The sequence below is a fragment of the Bos grunniens genome, chromosome 15 (genome assembly GCF_055505025.1).
Source record: "Bos grunniens cultivar Pamir isolate PY7600 chromosome 15, Bosgru_T2T1.0, whole genome shotgun sequence".
NCBI lineage: Eukaryota > Metazoa > Chordata > Mammalia > Artiodactyla > Bovidae > Bos > Bos grunniens.
The window spans coordinates 20,872,421-20,891,318 of record NC_141179.1 but is presented as its reverse complement, the minus strand read 5'-3'; the positions used below and the strand labels follow the sequence as shown (position 1 = coordinate 20,891,318).

The window sequence follows — 18,898 nt, the reverse complement described above, 5'->3', positions numbered from 1 at the left end:
TAGCTGATTTTACAATTTTTCCTAAGACAATATGGTTTTACACATTTTATCTGTTTACAGTTTACCAATCACATGTGAACCTTGCAAATATTATTAAATGTATGTTTATTAAACAAGTGAATTGTTGTTTCAGACAAGTAGAGAGACTTCTAAGGCTCAGACTTTTGATAAATGGCAGAAGCCGTCATAACTGCAGAGCACCAGTCTGACAGGAACTGGCAACGATAACACAGAGAACAATGAAGGTCGATTATCTCACCGTTCGCAGAAGAATGGCTTGGCATCTAGCCAGGTGTATAATAAGTCTATTTTAGTGTTTATCGTACAAACCGATGGATTTTTCCAAGGAATAGTAAATTTGGTGTGGCTCTTTTCTTTCTTATTTTAAAAAGAGGATTTCCTGACAATCTGTCTAGAAGTTATGATAATATCTTTGTATATTTTCATAAAATGGTACATCATGCACCTGTGATAAGGAACAATGGGACTTTGGTATCAGCTTTTTGATTCTGAGTGTTTGAGGACTTTTAATTTGAATGGTTCTCTTTAGACTCTTGTTAGAGACTCTCTTGTTAGCCTCCATCAAGGCTGACTAAATGTACCTGATCTAAATCCCTTAAAATATGTGCTTTGTGATGCCCCATTGCAATAAATAAGGGGAGTCACATTGCCTATAATGCAGCCAGGTCTGCACTCAGTCAAGAGGAGAGCAAAGCGAAAACAGCACTGCTACTCATACATTACCTGCAGTGTGTAACTCTAGGGTCACGTGTGTTTTTGAAACCAAATATCTGTATTTATTAGCACATTGCAGTAATTGCTGTGTAATTGCTGCGTAATTAACTTTCCTCATTGTTATAACATATGGAACTAAAATTTAAATTGTTGATTGTGAAAAGAAAACTTCAGCCTCAAATCACTTAACATTCTATTTATTATTGAAGCTGCCATAAAGAAGTCAAAATTTTGGTTTTTAATATTAATGAGGAAATTCCTCATTTTAAAAATTGGATATACTATAAATCCATTCCACAACAAACTGTGGAAAATTCTTTTTTTTAATTTATTTATTTATTTTTTTTTTGGAAAATTCTTAAAGAGATGGGAATACCAGACCACCTTAACCTGCCTCCTGAAAAATCTGTATGCAGGTCAAGAAGCAACAGTTAGAACTGGACATGGAATGACAGACTGGTTCCAAATCGGGAAAGGAGTACATCAAGGCTGTATATTGTAACCCTGCTTATTTAACTTATATAAAGAGTACATCTTGTGAAATGCTGGACTGGATGAAACAGAAGCTGGAATCAAGATTGTTGGGAGAAATATTAATAATCTCAGATATGCAGACACCACCCTTATGGCAGAAAGTGAAGAAGAACTAAAAAGCCTCTTGATGAAAGTGAAAGAGGAGAGTGAAAAAGTTGGCTTAAAACTCAACATTCAGAAAACTAAGATCATGTCATCTGGTCCCATCACTTTATGGCAAATAGGTGGGGAAAATATGGAAACAGTGAGAGACTTATTTTGGGGGGCACCAAAATCACTGCAGATGGTAACTGTAGCCATGAAATTAAAGGAGACTTACTCCTTGGAAGAAAAGCTACGACCAACGTAGACAGCATATTAAAAAGCAGAGACATTAGTTTGCCAACAAAGGTCCATCTAGTCAAAGCTATGGTTTTTCCAGTAGTCATGTATGGGTGTGAGTTGGACTATAAAGAAAGCTGAGCACTGAAGAATTGATGCTTTTGAACTGTGGTGTTGGAGAAGACTCTTGAGAGTCTCTTGGGCTGCAAGGAGATCCAATCAGTCCATCCTAAAGGAGATCAGTCCTGAGTGTACATTGGAAGGACTGATGCTGAAGCTGAAACTCCAATACTCTGGCCATCTGATGCAGAGAACTGACTCATTGGAAAAGACTGTGATGCTGGAAAAGATTGAAGGCAGGAGGAGAAGGGGACAACAGAGGATGAGATGATTGGATGACATCACTGACTCGATGGACATGAGTTTGAATAAACTCCGGGAGTTGGTGATGGACAGGTAAGCCTGGTGTGCTGCAGTCCATGGGGTCACAAAGAGTTGGACATGACCGAGTGACTGAACTGAACTGAACTGATAAAGCCATTGCAAATTTTGTAAATAATATTAAAACATTACTCACTCTTGTATTTGGTGTAAAATTTAAAATTATTTTAAAATAATTGCTAACACTTCAAATAATGCTCAAAATGTTTAAAACGCCAACATCCATTAACAAAACTCTCAGCAAAATACGAATAAGAAGGAACTCCCTCAATCTTATAAAGGGCAACTATGAAAAACATAGAGTTAACATCATATTTCATGGTAAAGATTGGAATGACTTTCCCCTAACATTGGGAGTGAAGCAAAAATTATCTATTCTTATTACTTCTGTTCAAGATTGTATTGAACGTCTTAGACTGTGCAATAAACCAGAAACAAGAAATAAAAGGAAAAGAACAAATAAAGCTGTCTTTATTTGCAGACAACACGATCTCCTATAGGAAATCCTACAGAATTACAAAAAGCTACTAGAACTAATTATTGAGTTTAATGTTGCAGAATACAAGACCAATATAAAAATCAATTATATTTCTACATTCTAATAAAGATCTTAACTTGAAATTCAATCTCAACTTGAAATTTATAAAAGCAATACCATTTATAATAGCATCAAAAAATATTTAGGAATAAATTTGACAAAATGTGTTAAGATCGATACATTGAAAACCATGAAACATTTTTGAGATTAAAATTAATGGAGACGTGCAGTACATTTCTAAATTGGAAGACCCAGTATTTTTAAAATATCAATTATTTCCAAATTGATCTGTAGATTCAGTGAAATTCCAATCAAAATATTAGCATTATTTTTTCTGTAGTAATTCAAAAACTGATTCTAAAATGTGAATGAAAATATAACATACCTGGAATAGTTAAAACAATTTTTAAAACAAAAAATAAGGTTCAGAGATATACACTACCTGGTTTCAAATTACTATAAATCTACAGTAATCAAAGTTGTGAGGAATTCTCATAAAATAAATATTTAGATTGTAATGATCCAAATGTAATGGTAGATAGGGTCTAGAAATAGATTTGACTGGTTTTCCAGAAAGGTACTAAGGCAATTTAATGAAAAAGGGAAAATCTTTTTAACAAATAGTATGAGAAAAATAACCCCTAAATGAACTTCTAAACTTTCACATCATGTGCAAAAATTAACTCTGAATGTATTATAGACCTAAATATAAAAATTAAAACTATAATAGATCTAGAAGAAAATGTAAGAGAAAAATCTTAATGATGTTTAGTTTATTAAAGAGTTCTTAAATATGACACAAAAAGCATGAACTAGAAAAGAAAAAAAATTGTAAATGTAAAAGTAAAAATTTGTAAATTTCATCAAAATAAAAAGCATTTGCTCTTTAGACACTGCTATGAAAATGAAACAGCGGGCCACAAAGTGGGAGAGAATCTTTGAGAAACTTTTATCATGCAAGAGACTTTATTTAGAATTTTAAAATATCTCTTATAAACCAATCAGAAGGCAACCTTTGTTAAAAATGGGCAAAATAGGGCTCTTCTGGTGGCCCAGTGATTAAGAATCCACTTGACAATGTAGAGGACACAGGTTCAATTCCTGCTCGGGGAAGATTTCACATGCCGCGGGGCAACTAAGCTGGTGGGGCACAGCTAGAACCCAGCAGCCAAAACTACTGAGGCCACGCACCACACATACTGGAGCCCAAGTGCCTAGAGCCGATGCTCCACAAGAAGAGAAGCCACGGCAGGGAGAAGCCCACACACTGCAAGGAAGAGTAGTCCCGCTCGCCGTAACTAGAGAAAGCCTGCCTGCAGCAACAAAGACCCAGCACAGCCAAAACTAAATAAATAAATCTTTAAAAAAACAAAAGAAGTTCCAGGCCTGCAGAAAGCACTGTTCAAATAAAACCACCTTGCGTATGTGTGTGCATGCTGCTGCTGCTGCTGCTGCTAAGTCACTTCAGTTGTGTCTGACTTTGCGACCCTGTGGACTGTCGACCGCCAGGTTCGTCTGTCCATGGGATTTCCCAGGCAAGAACACTGGAGTGAGTTGCCATACCCTTCTTCACGGGATCTTCCTGACCCAGGGATTGAACCTGCATCTCCTGTGGCTCCTGCATCACAGGTGGATTCTTTACTGCTGAGCCACCAGGGAAGCCCTAAAACTACTTTACCTATCAAAAAAAAAAAAAAAAAAAAGGCAAAATAATTGAACAGACACTTTAGCAAAGTAGATATATGGGTGTCAAGCACATGAAAAGTTCATCATGAGTCTTTAGTGAAATACAAATTAAAATCATAATGTAATATTACTATACAACCACTAAAATGGCTAAAATTAAAAAATTTTAAAAACGGACTATATCAAGTGTTAGTGAAAATATAAAGCAAGTATAATTTTCACACACTGGTGGTGGAAATATAAAGTGGTACACCACTTTGAAACCAGTTTGGCAATTTCTTAAAAAGTTACACATATAACTATAATTTGACCCAACCATTCCACTCCTGGGTATTTACTCAAGAGAAAAAACTATATCCCACATAAGCTAAGCTAAGCTAAGCTAAGTCACTTCAGTCGTGTTCGACTCTGTGCGACCCCATAGACGGCAGCCCACCAGGCTCCCCCGTCCCTGGGATTCTCCAAGAGAACACTGGAGTGGGTTGCCATTTCCTTCTCCAATGCATGAAAGTGAAAAGTGAAAGTGAAGTCGCTCAGTCGTGTCCGACTCTTAGCAACCCCATGGACTGCAGCCCACCAGGCTCCTCCATCCATGGGATTTTCCAGGCAAGAGTACTGGAGTGGGGTGCCATTGCCTTCTCCGATTCCACATAAGACTTATACACAAATGTTTACGGCAGCTTTAGCTGTAATAGCTCCAAACTGAAAATAATTCAAATGTTCATCAACACTTGAAAAACAAATCACAACACATCCATACAATGAAATACTATTCAACAATGAAAAGCAACAAACCATTGATACTTGCAATAGCTTAAATAAATCTCAAAATAATTATTCTAAAGTGAAAGAAACACGACCAAAAAGAAAGAAGAAAAAAAGACACTCTGAATGATTCCATTTATATAAACTTCTAGGAAATGCAAGCTAACCTATAATAACAAAAATCAGATCCAGTGGTTGCCTGGGCCTGGGTTGGGAACAGGGAGGAATGGGAGAAAAAAGGACCCATGAAACGTTTGAGGATGGTGTGTATTTATTACTTGAATTGTGGTGATGGGGATGGATTGTGAGAATAAAAATGTCAAAACTCATCAAATTTAAACTGTAAATGAGTGCAATTTACTGTATGGAAATATAGCTCAATAAAGCTGGGAGAGAAATGCTTTTTAAATATTGCTCTTTTTACCCCTTTGTCTGTGACTTATGTAATGTTAGTAATTCAAGTGCATGTGCTTGACACAACATTTCAAAATTTATACTTAGAGTATACTTGTTATACTTAGATAGATAAGCTAAAGTTATATCTATGTGTCTAAATGTGGTTTAATAATATATTATTATTAAAAGTTACTTTTAAAATATATAAATATATATAAAAGTTACTTATATATATATATAAAAGTTACTTTTAAAATATATAAAATAGAGGAAAAATATGAAATATATTTCTGACCACTCAGAAATAACAGCTGGCATTTTTATTTTCAGGTTTTTTATGCATAGACAAAAATAATAGTTTTTAAATTTAATTTAAATTTTAAATAGTGTTTAAATTTAAACATTATGTTATATGTAATGTTTTGTATCTTGATTTTAACTTAATATTACATTAAATTTCCCAACATGCAATTTTTCTATTGTATAATAAATTATGTAACAATATTACATTATTCATTGTATGGATATGCCATAATTTATTTAACTTTTCTTGTATAAGGATATAAAGACATTTAGATTGTTCTCAAGTTTGCACTAACATATATAATGTTGAGTTGAATGTCTTTGAATGTGTGTATATTAAACCATGTCCTTATTTTTTAATATGGATTCTTAGAAATGGATTACTAATCAAATAGTATGAATGTTTTTAGGTCTCCCAATCCATGGTGCCAAACTATTTTTCAGAAATATTGTGTCAAGTTACATTCCACTGAAAGTATATAAAAGTATATGAAAGACCCAATCTTACAATATTCTCCAAAGTACTGAATATTATAGAGCTTTTAAATTTTAACACCATACTCCACTACCCATTGTCTAAGGAAAAGGAATTTCCTTCAAGGAAATTATTATTTTGATATGACCTCCTATTTAAAAGACACAAGTCAGCTTTGCAGAAAAGCAAAAACCAAAGTATTATTTTATATTTTTGACACAGTAGTGTCAAATTCATTAACATCATACTACATTGTAATATATATATATAGCTTCTGATTTTGATATCAGTTCAGTTCAGTTGCTCAGTCGTGTCCAACTCTTTGCCACCCCATGGACTGTAGGATGCCAGGCTTCCTCGGCCATCATCAACTCCTGGAGCTTACTCAAACTCATGTCCATCAAGTTGGTGATGCCATCCAATCATCTCATCCTCTGTCATCCCCTTCTCCTCCTGCCTTCAATCTTTTCCAGCATCACAATCTTTTCCAATGAGTCAGTTCTCCACATCAGGTGGCAGGAGTATTAGAGTTTCAGCTTCGGAATCAGTCCTTCCAATGAATATTCAGGACTGATTTTCTTTAAGATTGACTGGTTTGATCTCCTTGCAGTCCAAGGGACTCTCAAGAGTCTTCTCCAACACCACAGCTCAAAAGCATCAATTCTTTGGCACTCAACTTTCTTTATGGTCCAATTTTCACATCTATACATGACTGCTGGAAAAACCATAGCTTGACTATACAGACCTTTGTTGGCAAAGTAATGTCTCTGCCTTTTAGTATGCTGTCTAGGTTGGTCATAAATTTTCTTACAAGGAGCAAGCGTCTTTTAATTTCATGGCTGCAGTCACCATCTGCAGTGATTTTGGAGCCCCCCAAAACTAAAGTCTCTCACTGTTTGCATTGTTTCTCCATCTATTCACCATGAAGTGATGGGACCAGATGCCATCGTCTTAGTTTTCTGAATGTTGAGCTTTAAGCCAACTTTTTCATTCTCCTCTTTTACTTTCATCAAGAGGCTCTTCAGTTCTTCACTTTCTGCCATGAGGGTGTTGTCATTTGCATATCTGAGGTTATTGATATTTCCCCCTGGCAATCTTGATTCCAACTTGTGCTTCATCCAGCCCGGCACTTCATATGATGTACTCTGCATATAAATTAAATAAGCAGGGTGACAATATACAGCCTTGATGTACTCCTGTCTTGATTTGGAAACAGTCTGTTGTTCCACGTCCAGTTCCAACTGTTGCTTCTTGACCTGCATACAGATTTCTCTGGGGGCAGGTCAGGTAGTCTGATATTCCCATCTCTTGAAGAATTTTCCACAGTTTGTTGTGACCCATATAGTCAAAGGCTTTGGCGTAGTCAATAAAGCAGAAGTAGATGTTTTTCTGGAACTCTCTTGCTTTTTCTTTTTTTTTTTTTTTCAGAGCTTTTATATTTGAGTTTATTCTTCATTTAACTTTTAAACACTACTATAGTTGAATATTAAAACAAAAGCAAGTAGTGAGCATATGATTATAGTCCTTCACTCAATCACTACTGCAAATAAAACACCAGCAGTGAGTGTTATTCACAGGCCCTACTAAGAGGTCTGACACTGAACACCACCCTGAGGATGATGTTCATCATCCTCATATGCTTCTCCATTGTAATGGCGCTGTCTTTCCTGATTTGGATCAACGTCCACTAATTCTACCTGGTCCATTTCATCAGTCTCTTCTACTTCCTTCCTCTCAGGCAGAAGTTTTTCCAGCAAAGAGAGTTTATCAGGAGAGAGAAAACCATTCTCAGGAAAGTTTACCTTAAATTCAATGATTAGGCGACCCTTTTCGTATGGCCTACGATAAATTGGCATGCCTTCATTTAGCACACAGTTGATATCTCCATGCTTGACAATTTGACCTGGATGAGAAGTGATGACTATGGTTCGGTTGTCAAGAGTAGATATTGGCTTCTGGAAGCCACACAACGCCTCAACCAGCTGTATGTCCATACACATGAAAAGGTCTTCTCCTCATCAAGTAAAAACAGCATGGTCCTTCTGATCTAAAACAATGATATCTCCTGGCTCCAGTCCTGGTTCTTGGTCTCCTTCACCATGGAATGTTATCTTCTGGCCATCTTTCATGCCTTTGTCAATATGAACTTCTAGAATTTTCTTTTCTCGAACTATCTTCCTTCCATTGCAGCTTTTACATCTATCTTTAGGACTGATCCGCTCCCCATGGCCCTGGCACTCCATGCAGACAGACTGAATTTGCTGAACCATTCCAGGTCCTATCTGATGAATTCTTATTTGCATTCCAGTACCTCGGCAATTGGGACAGCATTCTACTGCTCCTTTTTTACCACCTCGGCCTTCACATTTGTCACAAATCACATTCTTTTGCAGAGCTAGTTTTCTTGTTGCACCATTATATAAATCTTCTAAAGTTACTGTAAGTTGATGGACAACGTTTTTACCTCTCCTCTCTCTCTGCATCCTGCCTCCTCCTCCGAAAAACATATCAAAGATGTCCATGGGGGAGCCAAAACCACCACCTGCTCCACCTTCTTTAATTGCCTGTTCTCCTCCTTTGTCATATAACTCCCTTTTCTTTGCATCAGAGAGCACTTAGTAAGCTTGAGAAATCTGTTTAAACTTCTCGCCTCCATTTGGATTCTTATCAGGGTGGTACTTCAAGGCCAGTTTCCTGTAAGCCTTTTTCAATTCTTCTTGGGTGGATTGGGTTTGACCCCCAAAACATCATAGTAAGTGGTTTCTTTCACCATTTTCTACAGCCGGTGAGCCGGCCGATGCTGGTGTGGGGGAGCGCGTTGCTGTGTGCAGCTCGGGCAGCCGCAGCTCCTCCGCCTTTCACAGAGCATTCTGGAAAGTTCCTCTCTTGCTTTTTCTATGATCCAACAGATGTTGGCAATTTGATCTCTGGTTTCTCTGCCTATTCTAAATCCAGCTTGAACATCTGTAAGTTCACAGTTCATGTATTGTTGAAGCCTGGCTTGGAGAATTTTGATCATTATTTTGAGAGCGTGTGAGATGAGTGTAATTGTGCGGTAGTTTGAACATTCTTTGGCTTGCCTTTCTTTGGGATTGGAATGAAAACTGACTTTTTCCAGTCCTGTGGCCACTACCGAGTCTTCCAAATTTGCTGGCTTAAAGAGTGCAGCACTTTCACAGCATCATCTTTCAGGATTTGAAATAGCTCAACTGGAATTCCATCACCTCCACTAGCTTTGTTTGTAGTGATACTTCCTAAGGTCCACTTGACTTCATATTCTAGGATGTCTGGCTCTAGTTGAATGATCACACCATCAGGGATATCTGGGCCTTTAAGATCTTTTTTGTATAGTTCTTCCATGTATTGTTGCCACCTCTTCTTAATATCTTCTGCTTCTGTTAGGTCCATACCATTTCTGTCCTTTATTGTGCCCATCTTTGCATGAAATGTTCCCTTAGTATCTCTAATTTTCTTGAAGAGATCTCTAGTCTTTCCCATTCTATTGTTTTCCTCTATTTCTTTGCATTGATCACTGAGGAAGACTTTCTTATCTCTCCTTGCTATTCTTTGGAACTCTGCGTTCAAATGGGTATATCTTTCCTTTTCTCCTCTGCCTTTAGCTTCTCTTCTTTTTTCAGCTCTTTGATTCTGATATACAAACAAGTAAAATTTAAGGCATAATTTGTGAAATTATAAATTTATGTTTATGTTTTATTATTTTCCAGCAGAAAATTGTCATCTGGCAAGAAGTGACAATAACTTAGCTACAGATATCAAGTATAAATTTTATAGACTATGAATATGAATATAGACTATGAATAGTTAAAAACATGAAAAGTCATCCTAGGATCTACAATCTAGATGTGTTTCCCAGATCTAGATATATATATATACCGTAACTTCATAGTTCTTTTAACTGTTAAATCAGGAAAAAAATTAAGACACAAATCAAGTGCTAGGGCTTTTTCACTTTTGTGTATTCTATAGAATGCTGAGTCTTTTGGGTCTTTGACAAATCTGACCTCACCCCAGTGACTGTCCTTGCTTGTCCAGCACTCAAAAAATGGTATAACCTCAGTCTGTGGTGCTACTGGGCCAGGACCCCAAGAGAATCCAGTCCGGGCCAAGATCCATAGGTTCAATGTCAGTTTTCAGTGGGGTATTCAGAAAGAAAAATGTTAAAGAAGCAGACAAAAAGTTACACTATTTGAGGCCAGAATAAAGATACTATGAATGAGGTCTACAGGAACCTGGTTAGAGAAATTATCTAAAATGTGATTTGAAAGTAAATAATGTGCATGTTAATTAGAAATTGCAATATGTTATAAAGTGTGCCGGAATGATGAAGGGTCATGTTGAAATGATAGGTGTAATTATCTTTCCCTGGTGCAGTTCATCATGCTTTGCAGTGCTTTGCAAAAGTTTGTGGATGAACAAACGATTGTTATCTTGGAGTCAACACAAAAGATAGAGAAGAAAACAACAATAAAGAAGATTGATATTATGCTCAGAACAGCCCTAGATGGTTTTCTGTGTGAAGAAAAAGAGATGAATGTGAAGATGAGCAGTCTGAGTTTTCTTCAAAGTTTAAATAAGTCACACTTGAGCCTTTGTCAACTTCTTCCTCTCATCAGTATTTCTGTTTGTTTGTGTTTTTTTTTCCATACAGATTTATGGAGAGATTTGGTGGAGTGGAAAAAATGATGCTCTCCCTAGCAAAGGAAGGAGGTCTCAGAGGCTTCAGTCCTGAGAGTAGATAAGAGATCAAGGAATTGGATTGTCTCGATCCAATTTTTACCAAAATGATGGGTCAGAGAGAAGGTAGTCTTCTTATATACTCTGACCTAGTTGACATTCTAAGGAAAAATGAGTGAGTGTTATAGCTATCAAGTTTTAAGACTTATAAGTTTGAAATTTCTCTGAGATGCTATTTTAACCACTCCCTGCACCAAATGCCTTTCTTCTTTTGAAAGCTGTAATACTCCTCAGAAACACTCTTCTGAGTCATTTTCTGGCATATGGACAAGGAAGGGAGGAAATAAACAATTACATTGTTTTCAGAGGAAGAGGGAAGAAACTCAGGCTGAGAATGGGGCGGGGGCGGGGGGTGGGTGGCGGGGATGTGACGCCAGAAGAAAGCTAGGGTCAGACTGGATCATCTGGGAGAAAAGGATGAACAAGGGGCCAGGCCTGGCAAGGAGACATGTCTTCAGGAGTTATCACTAGCAGGAGAACTTTGTCACCAAAGGCACTGCTTATTTCTGGATAGGAATAGATGGGTGTACCCTACAGTGGAAAAGAAAAATCATTAGCGTTTTTTCCCATCAAATACTGACATGGTATTCAAGATTATGAAGTTTCCTTTCCTGAAAATATCTTCCTTTAATCCCACACTGATTTTGCAATTTTCTCATTATTTATGCCCTACCTCAGAGTACCGTGCAAACAAGTCTGAGTGATTTCCTGAGTATTCATCCTGGCCCCACTGATTACTAGCTATGTTAATACGTCCATTCATTTCCTCCTATAGAAAATTAAGAGAAAAAAAAAAAGAAGAAGAAAAAGAAAAGGATAGTACCTACCATCTGGATCTGTTGTGAGAATTCAAAGAAATAGCACATACAAAACTCAGCAGACTATCTGGCCTAGAGCAGGTGGTTGCTCAATGCAACTGCTGCTGCTAAGTCGCTTCAGTCATATCTGACTCTGTGTGACCCCATAGACGGCAGCCCACCAGGCTCCTGTGTCCACAGGATTCTCCAGGCAAGAATACTGGAGTGGGTTGCCATTTCCTTCTCCAACGCATGCATGCATGTTAAGTCACTTCAGTCGTGTCCGACTCTGTGCAACCCTATGGACAGCAGCCCACCAGGCTCCTCTGTCCACTGGATTTTCTAGGCAAGAATACTGGAGTGGGTTGCCATTCAGCCTCCAGCTCAATACAACTGCTGTTACCATTTCAGTTTTATAAGTATCTCAGTTTGGGGTATCTAGTACCAGCGGCTCACTGACTGGTAGACCCCAATTTAGAGTGGTGTGGCAGAGAGACCACTGGATGTTTGTTGCATCAGGTGTTCCTCGAGATTTGTCAGCCTCACCTGTCTCCAGGGTTTCAGCCTCTTGTTTGGGCCCAACTGATGCTGTAGTACAGACTCTGACTTCATACAGTTGCTGTATGATGTGATGGTGACTCCCTTCATGCCCATGCCCATGCCTACTGACTCCCTTGCTGAAGCTTCTCTATGGATGCCGATGATGAGATGTCATGGGACCCACACAGAACTCAAGGCAAACAGTTGGAATTGCAAGGAAGTTAATGCCCGATGGGATGAACCTCAGCTGACCAGAGATAGGAACCAGTGGTTGAATTTCTCCTTCTTTCTCACTGGGCAGAATGCTCTGAGATACAGTCATTTACACTCCTCTCTGAGGCCTACTCTATAAAATCAAGTGGTTACTTGTGCTTGATACCAAGTGATGCCAGATCAGTAAAGACCTTGACATAGGCTCTCCCTGCTTCCCTGACTCACTCACCTTCTTTTCACTCCTGTTCTCCTGGTTTTGTCCTACATGGTAAATAGGAGCACATTTACTTCTGCCTCAGCTTCTGCTTTCTGGGAACCCACACTAAGACATTTATTATATCCACTGTTATTTCTTTTATATAAGATGGTATTTTTAATTTGTAGCTAAGCACATCGGAGAAGGAAATGGCACCCCACTCCAATACTCTTGCTTGGAAAATCCCATGGACAGAGGAGCCTGGTGGGCTGCAGTCCATGGGGTCACTAAGAGTTGGACACAACTGAGCAACTTTCCTTTCACTTTTCACTTTCATGCATTGGAGAAGGAAATGGCAACCCACTCCAGTGTTCTTGCCAGGAGAATCCCAGGAACGGGGGAGCCTGGTGGGCTGCCATCTATGGGGTCACACAGAGTCGGACACGACTGAAGCAACTTAGCAGCAGCAGCAGCAGCAGCTAAGCACATGGTTACCCAGAGTAAACACTATAGTATCCAAATTTTCTTGCAGCTACATTTGGTCATTTGACTAAGTTCTGACCAATGAATACAATTATTTATATCAGTTCAGTTCAGTAGCTAAGTTGTGTCTGACTCATACGACCCCATGGACTACAGTATGCCAGGCCTCCCTGTCCATCACCAACTCCCAGAGCTTGCTCAAACTCACGTCCATTGAGTTGCTGATGCCATCCAACCATCTCATCTTCTGTCCTCCCCTTCTCCCCCTGCCTTCAATCTTTCCCAGCATCAGGGTCTTTTCCAGTGAGTCAGTTCTTCACATCAGGTGGCCAAAGTATTGGTTTCAGCTTCAGCATCAGTCCTTCCAATGAATAGTCAGGACTGATTTCCTTTAGGATTGATATTATTTCCTTTAGGATTGACATTATTATTATACAATATTATATATTATATTACAATACAATATACAATACAATACACAATATTATATATTATTATATGTAATAATATATTACATTTTAATAATACATAATGTATATAATAAGACACACACACACTATGGGAAATGCCTTTAAAATAATGGGAGTGGTTTTTTCCTTTTCTTTACTTTTGCCTCCTGGTTTTAATATAAGTATGATGGCTGGAGCTGAGGCAGCCATATTTTACCATGAGGTGGAAGCCACATATTGAAGATGGTGGAACATAAAGGTCACAGGGCTGGGGCTGGGGCTCCTGAAGATTGCACAGGTACCACACCAGCTCTAGAATGCCTACCTGGATATCATTTATAAGAGAGAACTTTCTACCTTTCCAAAGTCACTATTATTTTGGGCTTCTGTAACTTTCTGCTGAGCTTAATCTTAGCTCGTCAAGCAAAAAATTGACTTTCCATATAGATAAAATGAAGAAAAAGAAAGAACAAATAGCATCAAGAACAAATAGCATTTATATGCCTTATATGGCAGCATTTGATGCAAAGGCCAATGTTTTTATCCTTACATTATACTTCCTCTCACAAATTTAGATTATATAAGCTAGATGTCCAGTGACCTGAACACCTTTGAGTTACCAGAATGTTGACATTCCAGACTAACATAAAAAAAAACCAAAACACTCCCCCTTCAGAAACCTGGCCTGTCAGTACTTCTCATCAGCATTAATACATGGCATTAATTACAATAGTGTTTACTATGGGTCAGGCCCTGTGCTAAGTTCTCTAGTTAGAAAACTTAAGATATAGCACTCTATATCAGACAAAATAGACCTTAAAATAAAGAATATTACAAGAGATAAGGAAGGACACCACATAATGATCAAGGGATCAATCCAAGAGGAAGACATAGCAATTGTAAATATCTATGCACCCAACATAGGTACACCTCAGTACATAAGACAAACAGACATAAAAGGAAAAATTGACAGTAACACAATAACGGTAGGAGAATTTAACACCCCACTCACACCAATGGATAGGTCATCAAAACAGAAAATTAATAAGGAAACACAAGTCTTAAATGATACATTAGATGAGATGGATCTCATTGATACCTTAAGGACATTCCATCCAAATGCAGAAGAATACACCTTCTTCTCAAGCGCACATGGAACATTCTCCAAGATAGACCACATCTTGGGTCACAAATAAGACCTCAGTAAATTAAGAAAATTGAAATTGTATCAGGCATCTTTTCCAACCACAATGCTATGAGACTATATATCAATTATAAGGAAATAGCTGTAAAAAACACAAACACATGGAGATTAAACAATATGTTTCTAAATAACCAACGGGTTACTGAGGAAATCAAAAGAGAAATTAAAAAAATTTCTAGAAACAAAAGACATTGAAAACACAACAACTCAAAACCTATGGGATGCAGCAAAAGCAGGTCTAACAGGGAAGATTACAGCAATGCAATCCTACCTCAAGAAACAAGAAAAGCATTGAATAGACAACCTAACTATTATGAACAACTATATGGCAATAAAATGGATAACCTGGAAGAAATGGACAGATTATTAGAAAAGTTCAATCTTCCAAGACTGAATCAGGAAGAAATAGCAATTATGAACAACCCAATACAAACACTGAAATTGAAGCTGTGATAAAAAAAAATCTCCCCCAGGACCAGATGGCTTCACAGGAGAATTCTATCAAACATTTAAAGAAGAGCTAATGCCTATCCTTCTAAAATTCTTCCAAAAAATTGCAGAGGAAGGAACACTTCCAAATACATTCTATGAAGCCACCATCACCCTGATACCAAAACCAGACAAAGACAAGACAAAAAAAGAAAACTACAGACTAATATCACTGATGAGCATAGATGCAAAAATCCTCGACAAAATTTTAGCAAACAGAATTCAACAATACATTAGAAAGCTCATATACCATGATCAAGTTGAGTTTATTCCAGGGAATATAGGACATAGAGAATAGACTTATGGACATGGGGAGAGGGGAGGAGAGATTGAGATATATGGAAAGAGTAACATGGAAACTTACATTACCATATGTAAAATAGACAGCCAATGGGAATTTACTGTATGTCTCAGGAAACTCAAAGAGGGACCTAGAGGGGTGGGATGGGGAGGGAGATGGGAGGGAGGTTCAAAAGGGAGGGGATATATGTATACCTATGGCTGATTCATGTTGAGGTTTGACAGAAAACAACATTCTGTAAAGCAATTATCCTTCAATTTAAAAATGAATAAATTTTAAAAAAAGAATCTACCTAACCACTCAAATAATCCTATTAAAAATAACTTTTAAAAAATAGCTTCTATGAAGGATTTTTTGAGAGAGATAGAACACTATTCTGGGATTTTAGTTGGGAGACTTACCAGCATCCTAGATTAAGAAAGTGGTAGGTAGCAGAGTTAGAGAGGAAGAGTGGGCTAGAAGACTCTTTTAAGAGATGTTAGTAAGACTTGATGACTGAGAGAATGTAGGGGTTGAATGAATTCAGGATGATGGGTTCAGCTCTGGGCATGTTGAATTTGAGATATTCATGAGTACCAAGTACAGATGCTAAGTAGAAAATAAATATATCAGCCTGGAGCTCAGGGAAGACAGCTTACCTAGAGTACTTTTCAAATTATCTAGAGTACTAGATACTTTTCAAATTATTAATTTTATAATTACCTGCTGTAACATTGCTCCTTCCAGTAGACTGAGTTTCTTAGGGGAAAAGTAGTCTTATTAATCTTGGATTCCCAACACCTAGAACAGAGCTTGCAGCATAGCCAATGCTCAAGACATGTTTTTTCAGTGGCTGAGTGACAGATTAAATGAATGAAAGCATGAATTTCAATTGGTCAAAAAAGGGACATGTTTTTTCATCTCAAGTTGAATCTCCAATATACATTACAGTGGAAACATGATTACAAACCTCAGTTGGTTGCACAGTACTGTGGGTCCAGGTACATAATGTTTTAATAAACTTCTGAAGACCAGCTTCAGAATTGAAACCCCTTCCAAACCATTTCCATGGGGATGGGGAGGGGGGCGTCTTTCAAATTTCAAATTAGTTTACAGCATAACTTTGAACCAAAAGGTCCTTCACTAGGTGGGAATGTCATTCTTTCATGTGAAGAACTTACATAAGGCCCTGTACCTGCACTCTGGAACCATCATATTTTCTGTCCACCTGAGGCTCAGCCAGAGCATTGAGTGGTCATTAACTCAATGCTTCAGCGCCACGTTGGGCACCCTCTTTTGGAATCAGGTCACTACAATGCCTATAGAAGAAGTCTTGAGGGAGGGAACAGAGGCATAACCCCATGACTTGACAGAACTCCAGAGACTAATAACTGGACTAGATCAAGGACTCTAGGGGATTTGCAGAGGGCTTAGAGTTTGTCCCCTTTCTTCACACGCAGCTATCAGTAGCAGTTAGATATTTATCAGCAATACCAACTCTGATTCAGACAGTCCCTCCAATTTTTCTGTAATCATTACCTTATATTGTATATCAGCTGCTTGTGTAAAAAAGTATCCTTACATTCATTTACTAACTTAAATCTCATATTGTGTAAAGCAATTTATAGGACAAGTTGTTTTTTAGTTAAAGTAGTGATTGTTGTATCACTCTGTGTTCTTAGGATACAGAACCAATAGGATATACAGAGGTATGTATGAGAGATTTTTTCAAATGGAAATTGGCTCAAATGTAATAACAATGATAAAGAAGACCCGTGGTCTGCCACCTGCAAGCTGGAGAGCCAGGAAAGCTAGTGTTGTAACTCAACCTGAAGGCCTGGAGACCAGGGGCCTGCTGGTGAAAGGTCCAGGGTCTAAAGGCCTGAGAACCAGGAGCTCTGATGTCCAAGGGCAGGAGAAGATGCATCTCCTAGTCAGAAAGGGAGTGAGATAGAGAGAGAGAAAATTCACCCTTCTTTCACTTTTTTGTTCTCTTTGGACCCCCAATGGATTGGATGATTCACCAACTTTGATGAGAGTGGATCCCTTCACTCAGTCTATTCAATCAAATGCCAACCTCTTCCAGAAACACCCTCACAGACACACTGAGAAATAATTTTTTACCAGCTACCTAGGCTTCAAGTTAACACATAAAATTAACCATCACAGTTATATTTCAGGAAACAAGTGACAAAGTCACAAAGTAAACAAGTCTACATGACAGCTTTGTCATAATACAATAACTATGCCTAGATATTGTATACCACTAGTGTTGCCAAAAACAATATTTGAGGAATGTCGATGATTTTCTTTCCACTTAATAAATGCATTGTATTGTGCTCAGAGTTGAGCACATCAAATTGAGAGCAGCAGATGGGTGATAAATAACATTAAACTCAGAGTCAGGAAACCTAGATTTTAGACCTACAATAACTTCGTGGGTAATTTCACTCGTTCTTTCAACAAATATTTCTTGGCCACCTTATGATGTTGTGGATACTGTGCTAAGTGCTAGGGCACAAGAGTAAAAAGAAATTGGCATTGTATCTACATTTATAGACTTGTAGTCTAAAGGAGGGGCTTCCCTGGTAGCTCAGCTGGAAAGAATTTACCCGCAATGCAGGAGACCCTGGTTTGATTCCTGGGTTGGGAAGATCCCAAGGAGAAGGGATAGGCTACCCACTCCAGTATTCTTGGGATTCCCTGGTGGCTCAGCTGGTAAAGAATCTGCCTGCAATGCGGGAGACCTGGGTTAGATCCTTGGGTTGGGAAGATTCCCTAGAGAAGGGATAGGCTACCCACTCCAGTATTCATGGCCTTCCCTGGTAGATCAGATGGTAAAGACTCTGCCTGCAATGCAGGAGACCTGGGTTCAATACCTGGGTTGGGAAGATCTCCTGGAGTAGGTCATGGCAACCCACCCCAGTATTCTTGCCTGGAGAATACCCCTAGACAGAGGAGCTTGACGGGCTATGGTCCATGGGGTCGCAAAGAGTTAGACACGACTGAGTGACTAAGCACAGCACAGCATAGCACAGTCTAAAAAAGAGGACAGACATCAATTTTGAAAAAATCTATCTGTTAACAATGCTCCTGCTACTAAATACTACATGGAGATTTTAACAGGGTTGTAGGGTGGTCAGTACAGGTTTGATTGTGACTGAGATCTAAAGATGGGAAGGTGTCAACTAGATGAATGGGCAGAAGGAACTGCATAGGCAAATTGCCAGTACCCTGAGAGGGACATCAGGCATGCGTGCTGTGCTAAGTTGTTCAGTTGTGTCTAACTCTTTGCAAC

The 18,898-nt window shown here is 38.3% G+C and overlaps 1 pseudogene across 1 annotated transcript; it reads right to left on the bottom strand.

Annotated features, from left to right (window-relative positions):
• Positions 1-7,598: 7,598 nt before the first annotated feature.
• LOC147357406 (dnaJ homolog subfamily A member 1 pseudogene) lies at positions 7,599-8,982 on the bottom strand (annotated as a pseudogene). Its single transcript, XR_015141816.1, has one exon. The product of XR_015141816.1 is annotated as a dnaJ homolog subfamily A member 1 pseudogene (transcript).
• Positions 8,983-18,898: the final 9,916 nt, after the last annotated feature.